At 63.2% G+C, this 24,556-nt stretch overlaps 1 long non-coding RNA gene and 2 pseudogenes across 1 annotated transcript; all 3 read right to left on the bottom strand.

Annotated features, from left to right (window-relative positions):
- Positions 1-617: 617 nt before the first annotated feature.
- On the bottom strand, positions 618-3,562 carry LOC127029056 (tubulin alpha-8 chain-like; annotated as a pseudogene).
- Positions 3,563-13,558: 9,996 nt separating this feature from the next.
- LOC127029078 (tubulin alpha-8 chain-like) lies at positions 13,559-22,235 on the bottom strand (annotated as a pseudogene).
- LOC127029083 (uncharacterized) lies at positions 16,053-16,767 on the bottom strand. The gene is made up of 3 exons (XR_007768123.1): positions 16,710-16,767; positions 16,566-16,615; positions 16,053-16,410 (listed from the first exon to the last, which is right to left on the bottom strand). It is a non-coding gene; the product is annotated as an uncharacterized LOC127029083 (long non-coding RNA).
- Positions 22,236-24,556: the final 2,321 nt, after the last annotated feature.

Raw genomic sequence — 24,556 nt, 5'->3', positions numbered from 1 at the left:
GGTGGGGCCCCCCAGGATCTGGGGGCCTGCGGGAGGGGGCTGGTCCTGGCCGGGCTGTGCAGGAACGGGGGCACCCCAGGGCTGCCCCTTCCCGGGGCTGGGCCACGCTCCTCCCCCGGGGGTCCAGCCCTGCCCCGGCCCCATCTCCCCCCTCAGTGCTCGGCCCAGTACCCTCCCAGTGCCCCCACCCCGCCATGCCCCTGCCGGTGCCCCGCCCTGCTGCAGAGCCCTGCTCTCCCCGTCCCTCCCAGTCCCCCACCCCGGGGCCCTCCCCAGCGCCCCGCCTCTCCCCGTGCACCCCGATGCTTTTGCCAGCGGCTGCTGGGCGCATCCCCAGCCCCCTCGCCAGTACACGCCCGCTCCCTCCCCAGGCCCCCCGCGCATCCCCGGTCCCCTCCCCGCTCTGCGGCCGCTCCCTCCCAGCGCAGCCCGGTGCCTGCCGCGCTGCCCTCCCCAGTGGCTCCGGTGCCTCCCCCGGGCCCCAGCCCAACATCCCCGGGGCATCCCCCAGCCCCATCCTGCTGCACGCCCCGCTCCCTCCCCAGGGCTGCAGGGTGAGCCCCCTCCTCGGGGCACCGGGGGCTCCCAGCCTCCCTGGGGGCTGTTCCCAGGGCTCCTCACCCCGCCTGGTACCCACCCATGTGACAGGGACCCCTGGGGACAATAGCGGGGGGGACATGAACCCCCCCAGGGCAGGCAGCCCAGCAGGGCACAGCCAGCCGAGAGCACAGGACCCAGCCAAGGGACCCCAGTCCCACGCAGCCCCCCAGCCCCCCCAGCACAGCCCCTGGGCCAGCTGGCAGCAGGGCCGGGCAGCCAGCCCAGGCCAGCTCAGCTCAGCCAGGACCCCCCCTCCCCTGGGGACGTCCCCCCAGGTCACCGCCAGGCAGATTGTGCTGGGACAAGAAACGAGGCCAGACTGGAAGGAGCAATTCCAGTGAACAGCACCGTGGTGTAGCAGACAGAAGGCACAGGGACCAGTATGCCTCGCCCTCCTCCTCGCCCTCCACGCTGTCGGCCCCCACCTCCTCGTAATCCTTCTCCAGGACAGCCATGTGCTCCCACGCCTCCGAGAACTCCCCCTCCTCCATGTCCTCCCCCACGTAGCAGGGCACGAACGCCCGCTTGGCGTACGTCAGGTCAAACTCGTGGTCCAGGCGGGCCCAGGCCTCGGCCACGGCCGTGGTGTTGCTCAGCACGCACACAGCACGCTGCGCCTTGGCCAGGTCCCCGCCGGGCACCGCCGTGGGCAGCTGGTAGTTGATGCCCACCTTGAAACCGCTGGGGCACCAGTCCCCGAGCTGGATGCTGCGCTTGGTCTTGATGGCAGCAATGGCAGCCTTGACATCCCTGGGCACCACGTCCCCGCGGTACAGCAGGCAGCACGCCGTGTCCGTGCCGTGCCGTGGGTCGCACTTCACCGTCTGGTTGGCTGGCTCGAAGCAGGCGCCGGTGATCTCCACCACCGAGAGCTGCTCGTGGTAAGCCTTCTTGGCCGAGATGACGGGGCGTAGGTGGCCAGCAGGAAGTGGATGCGGGGGTACGGCACCAGGTTGGTCTGGAACTCCGTCAGGTCGACGTTCAGGGCCCCATCGAAGCGCAGGGAGGCCGTGATGGAGGACACGATCTGGCCTATCAACCTATTGAGGTTGGTGTAGGTGGGCCGCTTGATGTCCAGGTTGCGGCGGCAGATGTAGATGGCCTCGTTGTCCACCATGAAGGCGTAGTCGGAGTGCTCCAGGGTGGTGTGGGTGGTGAGGATGGAGTTGTAGGGCTCCACCACGGCCGTGGAGACCTGCGGGGCCGGGTAGATGGAGAACTCCAGCTTGGACTTCTTGCCGTAGTCGACGGAGAGGAGCTCCATGAGCAGGGAGGTGAAGCCGGAGCCGGTGCCACCCCCGAAGCTGTGGAAGAGCAGGAAGCCCTGCAGCCCCGTGCACTGGTCAGCCTGGAAGAAGGGAAGAGAAAACAAGAACGATCTGTCAGCAGTTGTGAATTTAAGCTGCTACCGAGTTGCCCAGGAAGGCAAATACCCAGCCCTGGATCTCGGGCCTCTGGGGACTCCTGGCTCGGGGACGCAGGCAGGGGCAGGCACCTGCCCGAGTGCCCCAGCTCCGCTTCCAGCCACAGGGCCCTGTGCATCGGCACGAGCGGCCCTTGGGAAAGGGCCCCTTCCCGCAGGGACTGGGGGACGCTCGGCTCCTTCCTGCTGCAGGAGCCGGCCCGTGCGGCGCCTGCGCCCAGCATGACCCAGGCGCTCTGCTTTGGGGACGAGGAAACCCACGGTGCTTTCCAGGAGCGTGTTTGGGGGTCCAGAGCCGCCATCCTGGGGGCACCGCCTGGGCAGGAGGCTGGCAGCCATCGAGGTCTGCCGGGCACCAGCACTCCCCTCCCAGGGCATGCGCTGCCCCAGCACAAGTTAAACCCTCGGCACCGCTGCTCATAAGCAGTTGGTCAAGAAGGATCAGAGCCCAGATCACGGAGAAACCTCACATGACCCTGAAAAAGGGGTTAAATAAGGTTTTCCCAAGGGCAGAAAGGAGCCAGCCTCCCCCCAAGCCCCATCTCACCCCCAGGCACGCTCCACCCTCGGGGTGCAGGTCCTGGGCTGGCAGCTGCGGTGGGCTTGCAGGGTCCTGAGGCAGGGGAGTCAGCCCGTGGGGAGGGGAAGGGGCTGACCCTGATCTCCACTCACGGGATCCAGACCCCCCAGGGAGCCCCGACCTGCTGCAGGCTGCCAGGCTGACAAGAACCATGAAACGCCCCCGGGCCCTGGAGGCACAGCCTGGCTCCTCGTTGCCGCCCCGGTCCCACCGAAGGGTTCCCCTTTCCCCACCGGCTGCGCCGGCACCAGCCCCACCCAGGGTTTGTACCCACCAGCTTGCGGATGCGGTCGAGGACCAGGTCGATGATCTCCTTCCCGATGGTGTGGTGCCCACAGGCGTAGTTGTTGGCCGCATCCTCCTTGCCCGTGATCAGCTGCTCGGGCTGGAAGAGCTGCCGGTACGTCCCCGTGGGCACCTCGGCTGTGGGGAGAGCTGGCCTGCCCCGTCAGCACCGGGCACCCCGTTAACAGCGGGTGCCCCGTTAGCCCTGACACACGGGCATGGGCGCCTGGCCAGCGGAACCCCCAGAGTAGATTCTAAGTATTCTAATGAGACAGTTCATTTGAAGGCTAACTTAACTCCACAATACTGCTGAGTCTGTTGCAAAGTTCTCTACGTGAAGTTGATTAACGACTGTCTGTTTGCGTCCTCCTTCAAGATGCACCAGCTATACCGGCCTCCGGACCATCCTGAAGTGATCCGCCGTCCTTTTGTAATCCTCTAGATACACACAAGATAAGATTACTTCACGTGTGACAGCTTACGCATTACAGCAGCAGCAACTCCAGCAGCAGCCTGGCTCCTGCTTGCTCCTGGGCTGGGGAGCTGTGGCAGCCGGATGGTCAAGGAACAGGCAAACCCCGCGGGGAGACGCCGACACGCAGTGCCCGCGGTCGCTCCCGGCCGTGCGCTACGAGTGGGTGCTGAGAGCGATGCCCTGTTTGCCCGGTACCCATGGCTGGGCCCCACATCAGCTCTTGGCGCCAGCCCCAGGGAGGTGATGGCCGTGTCACAGTGGGCAGCGGTGGCTGTGTCACTGTGATGTCACCTTGGGTCTGTGACACGGGCGCCCCGGCGGGTATAAAGGGGGCTGCTCCCGGAGGCAGGGGAGCATCTGGGGGAGAACCTCAGTGCTGCTGGGCAGGAGTCTGGCAAGCACTCGCCAACGACCTGTCCTGTGTCCACCGTGCAGCGGAAGGCCCCTGACACAGGAGAGGAGGGTGAGGGCAGAGGATCCCCACGGTCCCCGCAGCCGGCGGCCGGGCGAGGGGCGGCCGGGGGTCTGTGTGTGGCCGCGAGCGGTGGGGGGAAGGCAGTAGGCTGGGCCGAGGCAGGGCCGGGTGGGGAGGACGCGGTGCTGCTGGGGCTGGTGGGGACCAAAAGGAAGGGGGTCCCGGGGCGGGGGCGTTGTCCAAGGCCCCTGCTCAAGCAGGGTCACCTAGAGCCGGTTGCTCAGGACCATGTCCAGATGTGGACCGTGTCCGGAGTTGGGCCTGGGGGTCCCTCTGTCCGCCCGCAGTGCCTGCAGGGCTGGGAAGGAGAGGGGACTCGAGGGCAGAGGCAGTGCCCGAGGGGAGCCGGGAGGGGACAATGCGGAGGGGAGTGCACTCGTGGGCATGTCCCGGTGCCCTGATGGCTGCTCCTCCTCTCCTCCTCTCCTGCAGGAGCGCTTTCAGATGGCAAAGAGGGAGGCAGCCGCCAGCCTGGAAGAGGCGCAGAAGGTACAGGGGAGAAGGAGGCCTGTCCTGGCAGGGTCAGGGAGCGGGGTGCCAGTGCTGGGTCCGTGCACCCCAGCAGCCACGGGCAGCGGCAGGGCTGGGGAGGACTTTGGGATATGGCGTCCGCGATGGAGGGATTGGGCCCCTGCCCTCCCGGAGACGTTCCCGTTCCTCTTCTCTCCCAGGCAGACCTCTTGCAGGGAAAGGCAGAGGAAGGCGCAGTAGCGCAGGTCCCTGGTTCCCCCCTCCACCCCCGCCCCATGTCCTGGGCACCCAGGTAGCGCAGGCGGAGCCGGGCACAGGGCGAGGGGGCGTGCAGGGCCGCTGGCCGGGTGCGGGTGTGCCGATGGCTGACGGGCGCTGGGACATGGGAAGCTGGGGCAGCGCCATGTGCGGGGGGTGTATGTCTGTGACAGGGAATCTGATGGTTCCCCATTCCTGCAGGCAGCAGAGGCTCCGGGACCGATGGAGGAGCCAGCAGAGATTCTGTGCAGAGCTCCGCACCAATGGCAAGCAGCAAGGAGCTCCTGCGGCGTATGGTAGGTGTGGAGGGGCTCCCGGTCCGCGGGGGCTGGGGCTGCAGACCCTGAGCCCCTGCTCTCCTTTCCGCATGCAGGAGGAGAACCAGCAGCGCCTACTCGATGCCACAGAGAAGCTCAACAGTAAGGTTGGTGTCCTCTCCTCTGCCCATGTCCCAGAGCTGCCTCGGCTGGGGCTGAGAGGTTGGAAGGGACCTCTGGAGGTCACCTGGTCGTGTCCAACCCCCCGCTCAAGGAGGGTCACCTAGCGCCGGTTGCCCAGCGGCCGCGGGCAGAAGCGTGACGGGGGAGGACGTTTTCCCCAGGATATGGGGGCGTCCATCGCTTCCCTGTGCCTGGCCTCGTGAGTCGCCCAGTCTCCCAGTAGTGCCCTGGGGCAGTGGGGTAGCGAGTGGGCACGGCCGAGGGCTGGAGAGGGGCGAGGGTGCCCAGGTCGCAGCCCAGCCGCCCGCATGATGCACCCGTGGTTTTGCAGGTGGCAAAGCACTTTCCCCAGATGAAGGCCTGGCTGTGGGAGGACGAGCAGGAGAACAAGGTAGTGCCGACAGGGCCGGGGGAAAAGGGGTGGGTGCCCACGGGCCCTGGGGTGGGGGGCTGGAGGAGGGCCGCAGCGGGCTCAGGGACTCAGACCCTTCCCTCTCGCAGGTGCTGCGTCAGGAAATAAGGAAAGTTGAAGAGGCACTGGAGGAGGAAGAGGCCTGGTGAGTGGGGCCCCCGCCCCACACGGGTGTCCAGGGGGGTCCCTGCCTGGGGTGGTGTATGTTTGGAAGGACCCCCGCATGGCCACGGGGGTCTGGAACTCGTCCAACCGAGCCCTTTTGCCTGCAGCCGGCAGCACAGGAAGGAGGCAGAGGCGCCGGGGTCTGCGCTGCCAGAGGTGGTGGAAGCGCAGCTGGTAAGGGAGAGAGCCTGTGCCAGCCCCTGCCCCGCCAGCGTGGGTCTCCCTGGGGAGAGGGGCCCATGGAGGTCACAGCCACGCATGGGCTACACGGGCCAGGGGCACCGTGCAACTCCAGCTGTCCCGGGCGTGCAGCAGCGCTTGACAAGTGTCCTTGCTCTGTGTTGACCTGCAGGAGAGGGAGATGCTGGCAAGGAGACGCGGCTCCTGTTATTGGCTGCAGTGAGTGTCCCCACTGGGTCCCCTGTGCCCTGGGGCCCGCTCCCGGGCAGCGGGTGGGATGGGCCGGACGCCTGCTCCAGCCGGCGGGGCTCACAAGTCCGGGCTGCTGGGGAGCTGCTGGCCGGCTGTGGCCTTTGCAGATGGGCAGTGCACAGCGTGGGTTTTCCCTGGGCCGGGGTGTTTTCCCGGGCTTGCGGAGTGCCGTGTCCCACCCTGCTCGAGGGAGCAATGAGCAACGGCTGGGGAGGCAGTCCTGGGGCTCCCGGAACGGCCCCCTCCATCCCGCAGGCAAGATGGGGTTGGGATGCATCCACCCTGCCCTGACTCCCATCCCTCTTCTGCCCCGCAGGACACTCTGCCTGCTCTTGGTCAGCCTGGAGCTGGCCATCGGCTTCGCTCTGGCTGCTGCGGTGCTCTACGCCTCCTGGTTCGACCCCGAGCTCTTCTACCGCCTGCTGTTGCGTGTGCTGTGTGAGGAGACCTACGTCGACCTGGCGCATGCACTGGGAAAGATCCTCCCCGTGGTCAGTGAGGGGCTGCTGCCCTTCTGACCGCCCCGCTCAATAAAGCCTCTTCTATCTCCACCTCCACGTGCTCGGGCGTGTTTGTCGGGGCGCAGGGAGAGGGTCTTGCCCCGCGTGCCGGTTCCCGCAGCCCCTCGAGGCCAGGCCCAGTCTCATCGGCTAGGCACTGGGTGCCACCACCCTGCCTGCCGCAAGCCAGGTCCCTGCGTGCCAGCCTCGCCTGCCCTCCCTCCCTCCGTCCCCGGAGGATCCATGATGCTGTGTAATCAGGTGGAACCACCGTCTTCTCAGGCCATGGTAGTTTTTTCACTCCACCTTTTTTTGGCAACCGTTCAGCACCGTGCAGGCCAAGCCCTGTAAGCGTGTCTGAGACGACTCGGGCTTCAGCAGCCGGGGACACATTTACACGGAGGCCGGCAAACGTTATCACCCACGGACCACTAGACCCCCCAAGCCCCCTCCCTTCCTCCCATGACCCCGGTCTCCCCCTCTCCCCAGGCTCCCATCCCTGGTGGCACCACAGCCCCGTGGCTCCCTGTCCCCACAGCCCCGTTGCCGGTTGCACCCCATCCCATGGGGCCCATTCGAGCAATCTCGTAGCCGGTGGCCCCCTCCCCAAGGCCCTGTCCCTGCTCACCCCACAGCCAGCGGCCGGCACAGCCCTGCCTGCTCCCTGCCAGCTTCTCCAGCCGCTCGCAGGTTTCGCTGCCCAGGGGAAAGGCCCTGTCGGATGGAGGCCGGAGCGACCCAGGCTGCCAACTCTGGAACGCGGTGCCGCTGCACGCAGCCGCTCAAAGGGCCACAGCTGAAGCACGTGGGTCACTGCCTGCCGGCCTGCCGCGTGCCCCCCCTTCCTCCTGGCATCCCCCTGCGTGCCGGCAGCCGCCGCTCCCTGAGCAAGTGAGAGACCCCATTCCTCTTGGGAGCCTGCAAGCACGGGCTCTGCCTGGGCTAGAGCAGAGGGCTGGTCTTTACTTTTCCCCATCCCGGGCTGTCGTTCCCCCCCGCAGCTGGATGCTGGATCCAAACGGGGGCTGGATGCTGGAGCCCGGCGCTGGAGCCCACGCGCTGTGGCCGTCCGTGCACATGTGCACACGCGTGTGTGTGAGTGTCCGCGTGCGCCTGCTGGGAGTACATGCGCAGCCTGGCTCCTGCTTGGCTTGGGCTGGGGAGCTGTGGCAGCCGGACGGCCGCGGGACAGGCAAACCCCACGGGGAGACGCCGACACGCGGTGCCCGCGGTTGCTCCCGCCGTGCGCTACGAGTGGGTGCTGAGAGTGATGCCCTCTTTGCCCGGGGGCCGGAAAGGATGGCGTTACTTTTCTTCCTAGCAGCTCTCATGGTGCTGGGTTTTAGATTTGCGAGCAAAACAGCGTTGATAGCCCCCCAGCATTTGAGCTGTTGCTGACCAGTGTTTGCACAGCGCCAAGGCCGCCTCTGTTTCTCAGTCTCTTCCCCCGTAAACAGCATCCTCATACCCTTCCACTGACTCCCACTGCTCCCCACTACCCATCCAGTGCCGCCCAGTGTTCCTCAGTGCCTCCAGGCTTCTCAGTGCACCCAGTGCATCCCAATACCCACCCAGTATCTCCCACTGCTCCCACCGATCGCTCTTCAGCAGGGCACGGAATGTGTCCAGATACATTTCAAAGGAAGAAACCTAGTTGGAGGGAATTGGGGGTGTCAGGGTGGGGAGGTGGGGTCGAGACCCGACCTCCCACTCCTCCCACTGCTCCCAGGCCCTCCCGGTCCCCACCCTGATGAGGAACTCGAGGGCCTCGTCCATGGAGTAGATGTGGTTGAAGATGTCCTGGGCGACACGTGGGATGATGCCCATCTGCTGGGGATCGTGCAGCTTGCCCTGAGGGGTGGGTGGGGTGGTGGTGAGCACCCAGGGGGTGCCAGGGCCCAGGGGGTGCTGCCCCTCCCCAAGGCCCCCCCGGCCCCCTCAACTCCATGGGGTGGCTCTTGCCTGATGACGTCTGCCCATAGGCAAAGATGGTGCCATTGTACGTGGCCAGCACGGCTGTGGGGAGGGGGAGGGTGGGCAGAAGCCCCTCCGGGACCCCCAGGAACCCCCGAGGACTCCCGGGACCTTCACGGGCCTCATAGACCCCCCCAAACCCCAAGGAACTCCCCTGAGATCCACAAGGGCTTCCTGACCCCCCCATGGCACCTCACATCACCTCCAAGACCCCCAGCGATGCCCAAGGACCCCTCAGACATACCCCCAGAATGCCTGGAGATTGCAGGGACCCCCCCAAAGTCCTGCGGAGACCCCAAGACCTGCTGGACACCCCCAAGGACCCCCTGCACATCTCCCCTTGCCAGCGTCACCCCCCAACCTGCCCTGTCACCTCCCAGCACCCTCCAATGACCCCCCCATCTGGGGGTCCCTGGAGAAGCATCCCCCAGCTAGGACCCCCCCGGTTAGGACCCCCCAGGGCCCCCCGAGTTCCCAGCCCTCACCCTTCACCATCTGCATGGCACAGGCGCGGGAGACCTGCTCCTGGGTGGTGTTGGGGGGAAGATGCAGTCGAAGACATAGGGATTGCCCTGGGGGGGGACGACACGGGGGTCAGTGGCCAGGAGAGACCCCCACAAGGTGCTGGGGGCTGGGCCAGCCTCAGGGCTGCCCTTGGGGGGGACCAGGAAGTTCCAGTGAATCCCAGGGAGGGAGGTGGGAGGTTGCAGGAGGCCTCTCATACAGCCCTGATCCCCTCATACCCTTCTGCCCCCCCAAATCCCACGGACCCCCTGCCCTCCCATACGCTCCCTCATACACCCCATCCCCCACCCCCCTATACGTCCTCAAACACCCCCATCCCCCATTGCCCATCCTCCCTCCCAGCCACCCAGTTCGGGCAGGTCCTCGTGCGCTTGGACACCTCGCAGCAGGAGATGGCTGGGGCTCTCGAGCACAACAGCGTGCTGCTGGCGGAGGTGGGTCCCAGCAACACCCGCTGGGATGGAGTGGAATACTTAAGGCAACTGGACATACAGAAGTGCACGGGCACAGCTGGGAGGCACCCACGAGGGCTGAGGGATCTGGCTGACGGGAGATGCACAAGCCAGGGCCCTGCTGCTGCTTCACCCCCTTTAGAGAAAGCCCATGCGGCAGCCTGCGGGCAGGGGGTGTCCCTACAGGAATTCTTGGACTGGAAGAACTGGCAGGAGAAAAAGATTGAATTATTTTGGTTTGATATTGTCAGGAAGGTGGCAGCATTGCCCTGCCTGAGCCATCTGGGCTTCCTTACGTGGTGGGCAGGGTTGTGCATCCAGAAGAAGTCAGCACATCCACGAAACCCGTCTGGCACAAACAGGTTGGAGTTTAACATTCTTTTACCAAGTTTTGCAATCCTAGTTTTCTTTTTAAAATTGCAACTAAGAAAAAAACCCACCCCCGGAGCGGGATTTTGCACCTGTCTTTGTGATTCCTGTGGCTTATAACCCCAACAGCCCCAGGCAACACGACAGCCAGGGGCCCGGCTAAACCTGCACCTCCTGCAGGCAACAGCCACGCAAGCTTGGGCAGGGTCCAAAGAGCTGCTGTTCGAGACCAGCTTTTTGCTTCATGTTTCCCTAGTCCTCGTCGCCCGTCTCAGACACCTGTGGCTCAAACCCCTCTGTATCCTCTACTGCCTGGCTGCGTGTAGACATAGGCCGTTCTCCAAGAGCACCAGCTTGCCTGCTTCTGCCTCTCCCATCCTTCCCATTTCATTGCAAGGCTTTTAGGATGCCCGGGAGGTGACTGGGGCCTAGCTGGCGTGGCTATTCCCGTGTCAATGGGATCCCAGTTGCCAGGGTGGGTACGCATGGGACCCATGCTAAGAGGGAAAGGAACATCCACATTTTCCCCCTAGTAATGCTTTGGAGTTCAGTCAAAGCCCACACCCCTCAGCTCCCCCCAGAAGACCTCGACCCCCTCAGTTCCCCGCTTCAGACACCCGCAGTCCTTTGAGTTCCTCTCAGACTCCGTCTCCTCAGTTCCCTCCTGCACACCCTCCCTGGCCTTCACTTCTCCCCAGACACCCCATCTTCTTAACCTGGATCAGCGGGCAAAGGCGGTTATTCCTGACTGGGTCACTGCTCAGTTTACGAATACTGCAGCAGAATTTCTCCCCTTCGCTGAGGCTCAGCAGCTACACAGGCTTTCATGATCTCAGGCCCTTTCTTCCGTATGCTTTTAGTGGATTTCCGTTCTAAAACCGAGCCATTGGAATTTTACATCTTTTGAACTGAGAGGGAATAGTTCTGCTCCTATGCCACTCTTTGTTCCTTCCTCAGGGTAAAGGCCTTCTGTAGGTATCACCACAGGGAAAAGGAAATGACCGCTTACATTTCATGAAGCGTACGTTTAGTTCCTGGTAATTCCCTGCTTCGGAAGGACCACAGAAACAGCAAATGGACAAAAAGGGGGCAATTCTTCTCTAATGATAGCCTGGTGTACATGCTTTTCAATGAAACGCTAAACACGGTGCAGGCATTACCTACCGTATTCGCATATGCTTCGCTGTTCTAATGGCATGAGCATTTTCCTGACTTGCTTAAACCTCTACCGTGAGTCAGTCCTCAGGGCCAAGGAGCAGAACGGCAAATGGACGGAGCGTAGTTCAAAGCTGAGTAAAAGTACCACTGAACAATGTACAAGCGTCGATGCTTTATTTGTCTAACTATGGTACTGATGACTCTCATGTATGAAATTACCTCACGATTATTAAAACGAAGAGGAGGCACATCCAGTTCGTGGTGTGGATCCTCTCATCTGACCTGGGTCTCTCTTGCTGGGCACTCTCTAGTTCTCTCCAAGACTAAGAAGCTGCAGATAAGTTACTTAGGGAACAACTATTCTTCGTGAAGAATGGAGAGCCCTGACAGTGCTCAGGAGAACGCCTGTTGTATTTGCTTCACAGGGAATAGAACAGCAGTCTTCAAAACCCGCCACTGCCTTGGATAGCAAAGCCCCAAACTCAAGCACTTAGAAATATTAATAACGGGAATTAGTATACCTGACATTAGGAGGCCATTTATATCTATTTCAACTAACGTGTAGAGATAGCTGCTATGATGGCTTAAGAGAGCATTTGAAGATCGTACTCTGTGAAGTGTTCCAGGTATTTACCGATGCAGGTCCCTGTAAGCAGATGGGGGGATGATCTCCTCTATTGCCGCCACCGATAAAAATCACAGCTAAAAACTGTCAAAGGACATTGATTTACAATCCAGGGATTTGAAACCTAATTTAAACCCAAACGCTAAGATTAGGATACGTTTCTCCCCTTTCTGTGATTGAAAGGAAACTCCTCTGCTTTCATGCTCGAGAGATTTCTTGCCAAGCACTAACTGCCTTCACAAAATACTACACGCAGAGGCAGGAGTGAGTTAGCGCCACGTGATGTGAGTGACGGTGAATGGAACCGGGTCAGCCACGCCATCTGTCTTCAGATCTCATAATTTTTACATGAAGGATTTCTGACGCCTTGGGATGAACGGTGCAGTATTGTAGCAATGGCAGTAAGAACTTTCTCAGCCATCTCCAACTCGGGCCATATTTCCGTCAGCTTTTCTCAGAAGATAATTGGTGTACCGCGAAGCCAACCTCTGGAAATTCCAAGTGTTCCTTTGAAAGCGTGTGAAATTCCCCCCAAATTAGGTAGCAAATATCCCCTCTTCATTGACTTGCCAAGAAACAAAAGAAAAGCCAGGAGAACATTCCACGGGATCTAACAAGCACAAGGATTCAATATTTTAGGAAAAAAAAAGTAATAACACTCAGTGAAACCAACTCAAACCAATACGAAAGTTAATCGCGAAACTGCAAATTATTTCTTTTTGTGGCGATCCATAGAGTCTCCACGTCTGTGTCATTTTTGTGGGCCTCCTATGGACCCGCTCTAACAGGTCCATGTCTTTCTTGTACTGAGGAGGCCAGAGCTGGATGCAGTACTGCAGGTGGGGTCTCATGAGAGTGGAGCAGAGGGGGAAAATCCCCTCCCTCCACCTGCTGGCCACGCTTCTGTGGATGCAGCCCAGGACACGATTGGCTTTCTGGGCTGCAGGCGCACATGGCCGGCTCATGTCCAATTTGTCATCCACCAGGATCCCCGAGTCCTTCTCCGCAGGGCTGCTCTCACTCCATTCATCCCCGAGTCTGTACTGCTGTTGGGGATGGCCCTGAGCCCCGTACAGGACCTTGCTCTGGGCCTTGTTGAACTTCATGAGGTTTGCTGCACCACTCGGCTTGGTGTCCCCTGCAGACTTGCTGAGGGTGCACTCAGTCCCACTGTCTGTGTCAGTGGCTGTATGAATATGAAGATACTCAAGAGTACTGACTGAGAACTGGCTGGGGCGTTTTGGCTGGAACAACCTTGAGAGGAAGGGCAGCCTTCTCCTGCGGCTGCTGCGAAAAGCCCTGCCTTTACTGCAAGGCAGGGTGCTGGGCCTGGAGAACAGGGAGCTGGGTGTGCAGCCAGAGAGGCTGACCTCGGTGCCTCCGAGCTGTGTTTCTGCTGGCCTCTCCGCTCAGACACGTGCTGCACGTTGATGTGGCCTGCCTGAAGAAGGGCTCCCCTGCCCATCACCCTGCAGAGCCAGGGGGAGGCCAGCCAGTGCGGGACCCCCGAGGGAAGCCCCTCTCCTGCATGAAGCAGCTCCAGTGAGAAGGGGCACCCGGGAGCCAGGATGGCCCCAAGCCCTCCGTGCCGCCCGGCACTGCTTGGGAAAGGAGAGAGGGCACAGGGCCTTGCAGACAGGCCTGCTTCACTCCTCTGCTCTGCCCGCGGGACAGCTTTCCCGGGCCTGCGATTCTGCTCTCCTAGGGACATTGGAGCTTTGGTGAGCCACCCTGGTCTGCGGAAACTGGAGCTGGACCATCGGGGGCTTCTCCTTCAAGCCCCATTCCCTTGCCCTGTCCCTTGCTGCCTGGACCACGAGCATCCTTCTCCTGAGGGAGAAAGGTCCCTTCCCGACTCGTGGCGCAAGCTGTTGGAAGCTCCCTGGAAGAACGTTGGCAAGGAACATACACAAGTCAAGTGCCACACATCATCTTTGTTTTATTCTTCTTCCAAAAGAAGCTCTTGGGCCTGCGGGTGGTCGTTGGGGCTCGCCGTCTTCCCGTGAACCTGTACTCGGTACACACAGGTGTACTCCGGGTTTCCCCAGTTGCTCTGCACCCGGAATTTGATGTAGCGGAAGGTCCTGGGAAGCTCCTTCTGTACAGAAATGGAGGGAACCATCATTACGCAGGTGGCCAGAGCCCCCGCACATCGCCGGAGCCCCCTCTGCCCGCGCTCCCCCCGCTGAGGCCCAAACGGCAGCCCTGACGAAGGAGGAAGCACGGGCAACCAGACCCCCCTTTGCCAGGGCCACGGAGGAGCCCTCTGTGCCTAGAAGGCAAAGGCTCCCCTGAGGGGACTGTTTCCCTTCCCACTGCTGCTTTCTCTGCGCTACCCGAAGGAAAAGGAAAGCCCTTGCAAAGGTGGGGCAGCTGCCTCGGCCAGCAGAGCAGAGCCCCATTTGCCCTCCTCTTGCCGTCTTCCCCGCAGGAGCAAGGAGCGTGGCAGAGCAGAGGCTGGCTGGGCGATCCTCCGCACTCTTTCCTCCAAGGACTTGCGGACAGCCCTGCCTTCTTCCCGGACATCCTGCTCACAGCTCTTGCCGTACCTGCACATGGAACGTCTGAGCGATCTCCTTGTGCACGTCGTAGGTGAATGTCCCCAGGAGAGTTTCTGCCGTTGCCTCATCCACTCCCTCCAAGACGAGAGACAAAGGGAGCAGGTCAGGCTCGAGCAGGGCACCAGAAAAAGGGCACGCTGAGGCCAAAGCCGGGAACCCTTCCCCACCTGCCCTGGCTCTAGCGGCAGTCTAGCACAGCTTAGGGGGACTCTGGGTCAGGGTGGCTTGAGCGCGTGCTCCGGGATCCTTGGCCATGAAGCCGAGAAGAAGGCCCCAGAGGCACAGAACCCGCACGCGCCCCCAGTGGCCCCCCAAGGGATGCGGTGCTCTGCAGCAGCCAGCCCCAGAGAGATGTCTGAGAGAAGCCGCCGCGAGAAGCACGTCTCTGGTACGGCTTTTCCCTGGGGCCGGGCCCCCCCACGAAGCGCAAGGCAAAGACTTACGGAGACAGCAAACTCTTTGGGGGCGCTGCTGACTTCCCCGGAAGGAGAGACTGCCGCGGAGATGTGCCAGATGGTGAAAGCCGTTGGCCAGATTTGCTCAGGCAGCCGGATGACCACGTGGCCCCGAGATCCTTGGAAAGGCCAGCAGTCGCCAGGGGCAATACGGGGCTGAAACCAGAAAGCCCTGAGCATCAGTGGCAAGGAAGCCAAAGGGCTGCCAAGGACAAAGGTGGCTAAGGGTGGCGGGCAGGTCGCAGCAGCTGGGTTTAGCTCGGTCCCCCTCCTGAAGGGAGGGCAGTGCCGTCAGGGATCGCAGGGATCACAGGAATGCGAGGCAGGCTGCAGGCTGAGCGATACGGCCGGGCTGAAGGGAAGTGCTGTGCACTTGGTGTGCCAACCCGAAAGCAAGGAGGTGAACCACAAGTCAGGATTTCTCCTGTGATACCTGCAAGATTGTCTCTGGAGGGTTTGCAGAAGAAAAGCCGAATGGCGGAAGCCACCAGGTCTTCTTGCCTTGCCCACCATAAGTCTTGGATGTCCTCTCCTTGTCAATGGCGGCGCCTGACGTGAAGGTGGCCGAAGATTAGGAGTCGAAGCAGTGCATTAGGCTGTATTTCTCAGGCTCGAAAGCAGAGCCTGGCAGACCTTGGGGGAGCGCCATACACAAAGCGAGGGCAGTGAGACTTTCTGTCTGCATACCTATGGCTTCCAGAGCCCAGTCAGGCATCTGGTGGTAGTTTTCAAGCACCTTCTTAATTGCCGCCTGGGTCAACTGCAGAATTTCCTGGGGAAAAATTGCGAACGGAGAGATGGCAGTGAACACAAACACACGCGCGGGCAGTTCTGCACGAACACGGAGTCCTGGCACAGAGCCAAGCACTGCCGCTGTCAGAAAACCCAAGGCAAGAGGTGCCGGAAAGGGTGCCGACTTTGAGAGTGCCAAGAGGAAGCAACAGGAGGGAGCCCGGAAAAGTAGCGAGGTCTCTGATCCACCTGCAGCACCTTTACCTCTCTCTTCTCCTCTTGGACGCCGTGGTCTCCGAGGACCTCTCTCACTGCCTGCAGTATGTTCCCCCTCGCAGCAGACACCTGAGCCGCTGTCTCCTTGAGCTGCCGCATCTGCTCCAGCCAAGGCTGGGAGTTCCTGGAGGCAAAGGGAAAGCAGGTCTTGTCCAGCAGCTGCCCAGCCCCTGCAGGCAGGCTCCAAACGCCGTGCAGAGAAGGGTCCCATGGGCTTGGGTCACCCCCCGTCCCCCAGCCCCTTTCCTTCCTCTGGTTTACAAATGGCTCCCTTCCACCACCGCAGGTAGTAGACGGGGAAGGTCAGGAGCCCTGGACGCGAGGCGAGTGAGCGCAGGCAGCAGGAAGCCAGCTGAGACGGCTCCCCAGAGCGCGTTCCTTGGCAAGAAAGCGCTCTTACCCTCGAGACTGCAGCTCCTCTTCAGGCAGGCCTGACATCTTCTGCAAGATAAAGACACTCCACTGGAGCAAGCACGAGGAGCACTGCCAGGGCTTCCCAAAGGAGACTCCCCTAGGGAGAGCTGGCAGAATTTCCTGCTGCTTCGAGTCGCTTTAGAGAGACCCTGACCCGAAGGTTGGGCTCTTTAACCAGCCACGTTCAGCAGAGCATCTTGCGGGCCTCCGTCTGACCCCCCAGGCTCTCCGAGAGCTATGCAGGCAGCAAAGGCACCTTCTGCCAAAGTGCTCCCCGCTTCAGCCTGCCACCCTGCGGAGGTCACTCGGGAAGATCCGTCTCTGTGTTGAACTCGATCCAGGCGCTAAGGAGACTGAAGGATGAACAGAAGGGCACCCCCCACCCCCCACCCTCTGCCTCAGCGGTGATGGGCATTTTGGACCAGGCGCCGCGTGTTCCCAGGGCAGGCAGGAGGGCAGAGCCACGGCCTTTGCAGGCGTTGGCTTTCCCACAACAAGGGACACTTACCCGCAACGCTCCCTTTCCCCACACCGTTGAGCCCCAGCAGTAGACAACAGCTGTGGGTCACATTGTCAAGAGATGGTTATTTTCCTCAGGAGCTGGTCCCTCTCCTCTGGACTGCGAGGAGCATTTTTGGTCAGGGATGCTTACCAGACAGGACGGGAAGCAGCAGGAAAAGGAGCCTCAGGACCCTCCTGCCCTTCTGGTGGGTGCTGCGTTGTCTAAAAGAGAGGCAACGTTGTTGTTCCCAAAGCCCAAGGTTGGGACGCAGATTTGCCGGGGATCCGCTTGGGAGCTAGCTTGCTACCAGGTTCCTGTGCTCAGCACAGCTGCAAGCCCAGGGCCCGCGGGCCTTCGGGAAGGTCTGGCCCATTGCACACCACCCCTGGGACACAAAGACCTCTGGCCTGACGCAGGGGCAGCAGCCTGGCCCCGCTTGGCTCTCCCCGGAGAAAGGGCAGGGCCGTGCCCCCAGAATGGGGCTGCCGGGCTGCCCGGCTGGAGAGCAGTAGTGGCCCGTTGCTAGAATGGGCCCCATGCTCTGGGGCTGCCTGCTCCTGCCGGGAAGCGATGCAGAACACAAGGCTTCTGGCCTGATCCCTCCCTGCTTTCTGGCCCTCTTGCACCCACCTGCCCAACCTGGCTGGCATCTCTGCAACCCCAGCACACTGGCCAGGCGGAGGGAAAAGCCTGCTCTCCTCCCGAGACCCAAGCGCCTCTTCTCTGGGCGTGTGCCGCTAGCTGCTGAAAGCGCTCTGCTTCGCACTGCCGCCCGCCTCTGCAGCGTGGGTTTTATGGAGGGCAGCTGGTTATGACCTCACAAGAGGCGACTGGTGATGCCCGTGATGACCTCAGAGGGCTACCCAGGGAGGGGGTTGCTGTGCCGCCTGGGAGGGAGAAGCCCTGTGGGTTGGCCCCACCCCCACCTGCAGCTCCCAGAGACAAGGGGCCAGAAGGACCTGGCAGCACAGAGAGCAGCACCTCCTGTGGCTGCCCCAGCAAGCTGCTGTGCCGTTACCCACCTCCTCCTGTGCCAGGCGGTGGCATGCGCTGCGCTCTGGGCAGGAAGAGAGTGTTGGGAGAATTTGGGGAGTTTTAACAGTGAATTAGAGCAGGGAATTGCCTTTTTGCACTCGGGCGTTGCCAGCTGCTGATGGCAGTGACCTGCGGTGCTTCAGAACAGGCTGTAGTTCCACGGGGGTGAGTCCAGAGGCAGTGCTGCTTTAAGCGCTCCCCCCGAAAGCCAGGGTGCAGGTGCTGCAGACAAGCCCAGAGACCCGGGCTCGTCCCTCAGCCCCTCGTCAGGCTCCTCAGCCACCTCCCGGGCGTGCGGCAGCCTGCAGGACTGAGCTGTGAGAGCGCTGTGCGCAGCCCGCTGGGGCGGGCATCAGGGAGCCGGGCGTGTGGGTACTGCACGGAGCCCTGCGGGACTGGCCTGGGAGCGGGGACCCCAGTGCTGCCCAGGCTCCCAGCGCTGGGATCAAGCAGCCCCGTGTGCAGGTCCCTTCAGGCTGGAGGACCACCCCATGCAGACTGCCCCCTCGACAGTTCTGCATGAACACTGAGTCCTAGCGCAGAGCCAAGGAGTGCCTCTGTGTCAGAAAACCCGAGGCAAGACCTGTCGGAAAAGGGGCCGACTTGGAAAGCGCTCACAGAGTCTTTGCCAAAAAGGCTGTGAGCACTCCCCGATGAGTCCAGGGAGGCCTCTGAAAGGCCACCACCAGTCTGCGGAGCCACAGCGCAGATCGACGTCGGGTCCTGCCTGACCCCCTCGTTTCCAGCTTGCGTGCCCTGCAGGTCAGCCTGGAGGTGGAGTCCGAGCATGCCCGGAGCCAGCTGCTCCCTGCAGTGGCCCACTTCCACCCGGCCTGGAGAACGAGCCTTCCATCGCTCAGCAGCTTCCACGGGTAGACTGATGCCCAGCCACTTCCCGTGCAAAAGCTAGCTGACTTCCCTAAACCCCCTCTTTTCCCTTTTTACTGCTGGGCAAGACATTAGATGCATGGACTATCTCTTTGGTTAGTTTGGGTCATTTGCCTTGGGAGGGGTTGTGTGCCCTCCCAACCTCTTGCACATCCCCCAGGCTATTCACTGGGGGAGCAGACTGAGAAACAGAGGCGGCCTTGGCGCTGTGCAAACACTGGTCAGCAACAGCTCAAATGCTGGGGGGCTATCAACGCTGTTTTGCTCGCAAATCTAAAACCCAGCACCATGAGAGCTGCTAGGAAGAAAAGTAACGCCATCCTTTCCGGCCCCGGGCAAAGAGGGCATCACTCTCAGCACCCACTCGTAGCGCACGGCGGGAGCAACCGCGGCACCGCGGCCGTGGGGGGGGCTGCCGGCCGGGCGCCCATCCCCGTGGGTCAAGGCTGGCACTGCGGGAGCCCGCGGCCGATGGGATGGGGATGCAGCGGGATGGGGAGTGGGGGATGCAGCGGGGTGGGGATGGGGAGTGGACCCCCGGGGAGGAGCGTGTCCCAGTGGGGGGTCCGGGGGGCTGCAGTGGGCTCACGGCCCCGGCCTGGCCTTGGCTGGCAGAGGGTTAATTTGCCCAAGAAGCTGCGAGGGGCACGGCCGGAACGGCTGAGCCGAACTAGCCGAGGGACAGTGGAGACCACACTGACGGCACGGCCCCTTAAGCCACGGCAGCCCCGCAGCCCCGGGGCGGTGGGAGAGGGCGCGGGTGGGGCCCCCCAGGATCTGGGGGCCTGCGGGAGGGGGCTGGTCCTGGCCGGGCTGTGCAGGAACGGGGGCACCCAGGGCTGCCCCTTCCGGGGCTGGGCCACGCTCCTCCCCCGGGGGGTCCAGCCCTGCCCGGCCCCATCTCCCCCTCAGTGCTCGGCCCAGTACCCTCCCAGTGCCCCCACCCCGCCATGCCCCTGCCGGTGCCCCGCCCTGCTGCAGAGCCCTGCTCTCCCCGTCCCTCCCAGTCCCCCACCCCGGGGCCCTCCCCAGCGCCCCGCCTCTCCCCGTGCACCCCCGATGCTTTTGCCAGCGGCTGCTGGGCGCATCCCAGCCCCTCGCCAGTACACGCCCGCTCCCTCCCCAGGCCCCCCGCGGCATCCCCCGGTCCCTCCCCGCTCTGCGGCCGCTCCCTCCCCAGCGCAGCCCGGTGCCTGCCGCGCTGCCCTCCCCAGTGGCTCCGGTGCCTCCCCCGGGCCCAGCCCAACATCCCCGGGCATCCCCCAGCCCCATCCTGCTGCACGCCCCGCTCCCTCCCAGGGCTGCAGGGTGAGCCCCTCCTCGGGCACCGGGGGCTCCCAGCCTCCCTGGGGCTGTTCCCAGGGCTCCTCACCCCGCCTGGTACCCACCCATGTGACAGGGACCCCTGGGGACAATAGCGGGGGGGACATGAACCCCCCCAGGGCAGGCAGCCCAGCAGGGCACAGCCAGCCGAGAGCACAGGACCCAGCCAAGGGACCCAGTCCCACGCAGCCCCCCAGCCCCCCAGCACAGCCCCTGGGCCAGCTGGCAGCAGGGCCGGGCAGCCAGCCCAGGCCAGCTCAGCTCAGCCAGGACCCCCCCTCCCCTGGGACGTCCCCCAGGTCACCGCCAGGCAGATTGTGCTGGGACAAGAAACGAGGCCAGACTGGAAGGAGCAATTCCAGTGAACAGCACCGTGGTGTAGCAGACAGAAGGCACAGGGACCAGTATGCCTCGCCCTCCTCCTCGCCCCTCCACGCTGTCGGCCCCCACCTCCTCGTAATCCTTCTCCAGGACAGCCATGTGCTCCCACGCCTCCGAGAACTCCCCTCCTCCATGTCCTCCCCCACGTAGCAGGGCACGAACGCCCGCTTGGCGTACGTCAGGTCAAACTCGTGGTCCAGGCGGGCCCAGGCCTCGGCCACGGCCGTGGTGTTGCTCAGCACGCACACAGCACGCTGCGCCTTGGCCAGGTCCCGCCGGGCACCGCCGTGGGCGGCTGGTAGTTGATGCCCACCTTGAAACCGCTGGGGCACCAGTCCCCGAGCTGGATGCTGCGCTTGGTCTTGATGGCAGCAATGGCAGCCTTGACATCCCTGGGCACCACGTCCCCGCGGTACAAGCAGAGCAGCACGCCGTGTCCGTGCCGTGCCGTGGGTCGCACTTCACCGTCTGGTTGGCTGGCTCGAAGCAGGCGCCGGTGATCTCCACCACCGAGAGCTGCTCGTGGTAAGCCTTCTTGGCCGAGATGACGGGGGCGTAGGTGGCCAGCAGGAAGTGGATGCGGGGGGTACGGCACCAGGTTGGTCTGGAAACTCCGTCAGGTCGACGTTCAGAGGCCCCATCGAAGCGCAGGGAGGCCGTGATGGAGGACACGATCTGGCCTATCAACCTATTGAGGTTGGTGTAGGTGGGCCCGCTTGATGTCCACGTTTGCGGCGGCAGATGTAGATGGCCTCGTTGTTCCACCATGAAGGCGTAGTCGGAGTGCTCCAGGGTGGTGTGGGTGGTGAGGATGGAGTTGTAGGGCTCCACCACGGCCGTGGAGACCTGCGGGGCCGGGTAGATGGAGAACTCCAGCTTGGACTTCTTGCCGTAGTCGAAGGAGAGGAGCTCCATGAGCAGGGAGGTGAAGCCGGAGCCGGTGCCACCCCCGAAGCTGTGGAAGAGCAGGAAGCCCTGCAGCCCCGTGCACTGGTCAGCCTGGAAGAAGGGAAGAGAAAACAAAGAGCGATCTGTCAGCAGTTGTGAATTTAAGCTGCGTACCGAGTTGCCCAGGAAGGCAAATACCCAGCCCTGGATCTCGGGCCTCTGGGGACTCTGGCTCGGGGACGCAGGCAGGGGCAGGCACCTGCCCGAGTGCCCCAGCTCCGCTTCCAGCACAGGGCCCTGTGCATCGGCACGAGCGGCCCTTGGGAAAGGGGCCCTTCCCGCAGGGACTGGGGGGCACGCTCGGCTCCTTCCTGCTGCAGGAGCCGGCCCGTGCGGCGCCTGCGCCCAGCATGACCCAGGCGCTCTGCTTTGGGGACGAGGAAACCCACGGTGCTTTCCAGGAGCGTGTTTGGGGTCCAGAGCCGCCATCCTGGGGGCACCGCCTGGGCAGGAGGCTGGCAGCCATCGAGGTCTGCCGGGCACCAGCACTCCCCTCCCAGGGCATGAGCTGCCCCAGCACGAGTTAAACCCTCGGCACCGCTGCTCATAAGCAGTTGGTTCAAGAAGGATCAGAGCCCAGATCACGGAGAAACCTCACATGACCCTGAAAAAGGGTTAAATAAGGTTTTCCCAAGGGCAGAAAGGAGCCAGCCTCCCCCAAGCCCATCTCGCCCCAGGCACGCTCCACCCTTGGGTGCAGGTCCTGGGCTGGCAGCTGCGGTGGGCTTGCAGGGTCCTGAGGCAGGGGAGTCAGCCCGTGGGGAGGGGAAGGGGCTGACCCTGATCTCCACTCACGGGATCCAGACCCCCCAGGGAGCCCCGACCTGCTGCAGGCTGCCAGGCTGACAAGAACATGAAACGCCCCCGGCCCTGGAGGCACAGCCTGGCTCCTCGTTGCCGCCCCCGGTCCCACCGAAGGTTCCCCTTTCCCACCGGCTGCGCCGGCACCCAGCCCCACCCAGGGTTTGTACCCACCAGCTTGCGGATGCGGTCGAGGACCAGGTCGATGATCTCCTTCCCGATGGTGTGGTGCCCACAGGCGTAGTTGTTGGCCGCATCCTCCTTGCCCGTGATCAGCTGCTTGGGCTGGAAGAGCTGCCGGTACGTCCCCGTGGGGCACCTCGGCTGTGGGAGAGCTGGCCTGCCCCGTCAGCACCGGGCACCCCATTAAACAGCGGGTGCCCCGTTAGCCCTGACACACGCGGCATGGGCGCCTGGCCAGCGGAACCCCCAGAGTAGATTCTAAGTATTCTAATGAGACAGTTCATTTGAAGGCTAACTTAACTCCACAATACTGCTGAGTCTGTTGCAAAGTTCTCTACGTGAAGTTGATTAACGACTGTCTGTTTGCGTCCTCCTTCAAGATGCACCAGCTATTACGGCCTCCGGACCATCCTGAAGTGATCCGCGTCCTTTTGTAATCCTCTAGATACACACAAGATAAGATTACTTCACGTGTGACAGCTTACGCATTACAGCAGCAGCAACTCCAGCAGCAGCCTGGCTCCTGCTTGCTCCTGGGCTGGGGAGCTGTGGCAGCCGGATGGTCAAGGAACAGGCAAACCCCGCGGGGAGACGCCGACACGCAGTGCCCGCGGTCGCTCCCGGCCGTGCGCTACGAGTGGGTGCTACGTGCGCTACGAGAGGTGGTGGAAGCGCAGCTGGTAAGGGAGAGAGCCTGTGCCAGCCCCTGCCCCGCCAGCGTGGGTCTCCCTGGGGAGAGGGGCCCCATGGAGGTCCACAGCCACGCATGGGCTACACGGGCCAGGGGCACCGTGCAACTCCAGCTGTTCCCGGGCGTGCAGCAGCGCTTGACAAGTGTCCTTGCTCCTGTGTTGACCTGCAGGAGAGGAGATGCTGGCAAGGAGACGCGGCTCCTGTTATTGGCTGCAGTGAGTGTCCCCCACTGGGTCCCCTGTGCCCTGGGGCCCGCTCCCGCCGGCAGCGGGTGGGATGGGCCGGACGCCTGCTCCAGCCGGCGGGGCTCACAAGTCCGGGCTGCTGGGGAGCTGCTGGCCGGCTGTGGCCTTTGCAGATGGGCAGTGCACAGCGTGGGTTTTCCCTGGGGCCGGGGTGTTTTCCCGGGCTTGCGGAGTGCCGTGTCCCACCCTGCTCGAGGGAGCAAATGAGCAACGGCTGGGGAGGCAGTCCTGGGCTCCCGGAACGGCCCCCTCCATCCCGCAGGCAAGATGGGGTTGGGATGCATCCACCCTGCCCTGACTCCCATCCCTCTTCTGCCCCGCAGGACACTCTGCCTGCTCTTGGTCAGCCTGGAGCTGGCCATCGGCTTCGCTCTGGCTGCTGCGGTGCTCTACGCCTCCTGGTTCGACCCCGAGCTCTTCTACCGCCTGCTGTTGCGTGTGCTGTGTGAGGAGACCTACGTCGACCTGGCGCATGCACTGGGAAAGATCCTCCCCGTGGTCAGTGAGGGGCTGCTGCCCTTCTGACCGCCCCGCTCAATAAAGCCTCTTCTATCTCCACCTCCACGTGCTCGGCGTGTTTGTCGGGGCGCAGGGAGAGGGTCTTGCCCCGCGTGCCGGTTCCCGCAGCCCCTCGAGGCCAGGCCCAGTCTCATCGGCTAGGCACTGGGTGCCACCACCCTGCCTGCCGCAAGCCAGGTCCCTGCGTGCCAGCCTCGCCTGCCCTCCCTCCCTCCGTCCCCGGAGGATCCATGATGCTGTGTAATCAGGTGGAACCACCGTCTTCTCAGGCCATGGTAGTTTTTTCACTCCACCTTTTTTTGGCAACCGTTCAGCACCGTGCAGGCCAAGCCCTGTAAGCGTGTCTGAGACGACTCGGGCTTCAGCAGCCGGGGACACATTTACACGGAGGCCGGCAAACGTTATCACCCACGGACCACTAGACCCCCAAGCCCCCTCCCTTCCTCCCATGACCCCGGTCTCCCCCTCTCCCCAGGCTCCCATCCCTGGTGGCACCACAGCCCCGTGGCTCCCTGTCCCCACAGCCCCGTTGCCGGTTGCACCCCATCCCATGGGGCCCATTCGAGCAATCTCGTAGCCGGTGGCCCCCTCCCCAAGGCCCTGTCCCTGCTCACCCCACAGCCAGCGGCCGGCACAGCCCTGCCTGCTCCCTGCCAGCTTCTCCAGCCGCTCGCAGGTTTCGCTGCCCAGGGGAAAGGCCCTGTCGGATGGAGGCCGGAGCGACCCAGGCTGCCAACTCTGGAACGCGGTGCCGCTGCACGCAGCCGCTCAAAGGGCCACAGCTGAAGCACGTGGGTCACTGCCTGCCGGCCTGCCGCGTGCCCCCCCTTCCTCCTGGCATCCCCCTGCGTGCCGGCAGCCGCCGCTCCCTGAGCAAGTGAGAGACCCCATTCCTCTTGGGAGCCTGCAAGCACGGGCTCTGCCTGGGCTAGAGCAGAGGGCTGGTCTTTACTTTTCCCCATCCCGGGCTGTCGTTCCCCC

Source organism: Gymnogyps californianus, unplaced genomic scaffold (genome assembly GCF_018139145.2).
Source record: "Gymnogyps californianus isolate 813 unplaced genomic scaffold, ASM1813914v2 HiC_scaffold_67, whole genome shotgun sequence".
Taxonomy (NCBI): Eukaryota; Metazoa; Chordata; class Aves; order Accipitriformes; family Cathartidae; genus Gymnogyps; species Gymnogyps californianus.
The sequence above is the reverse complement of the archived record's forward strand: the minus strand, read 5'-3'. Positions and strand labels throughout refer to the sequence as shown.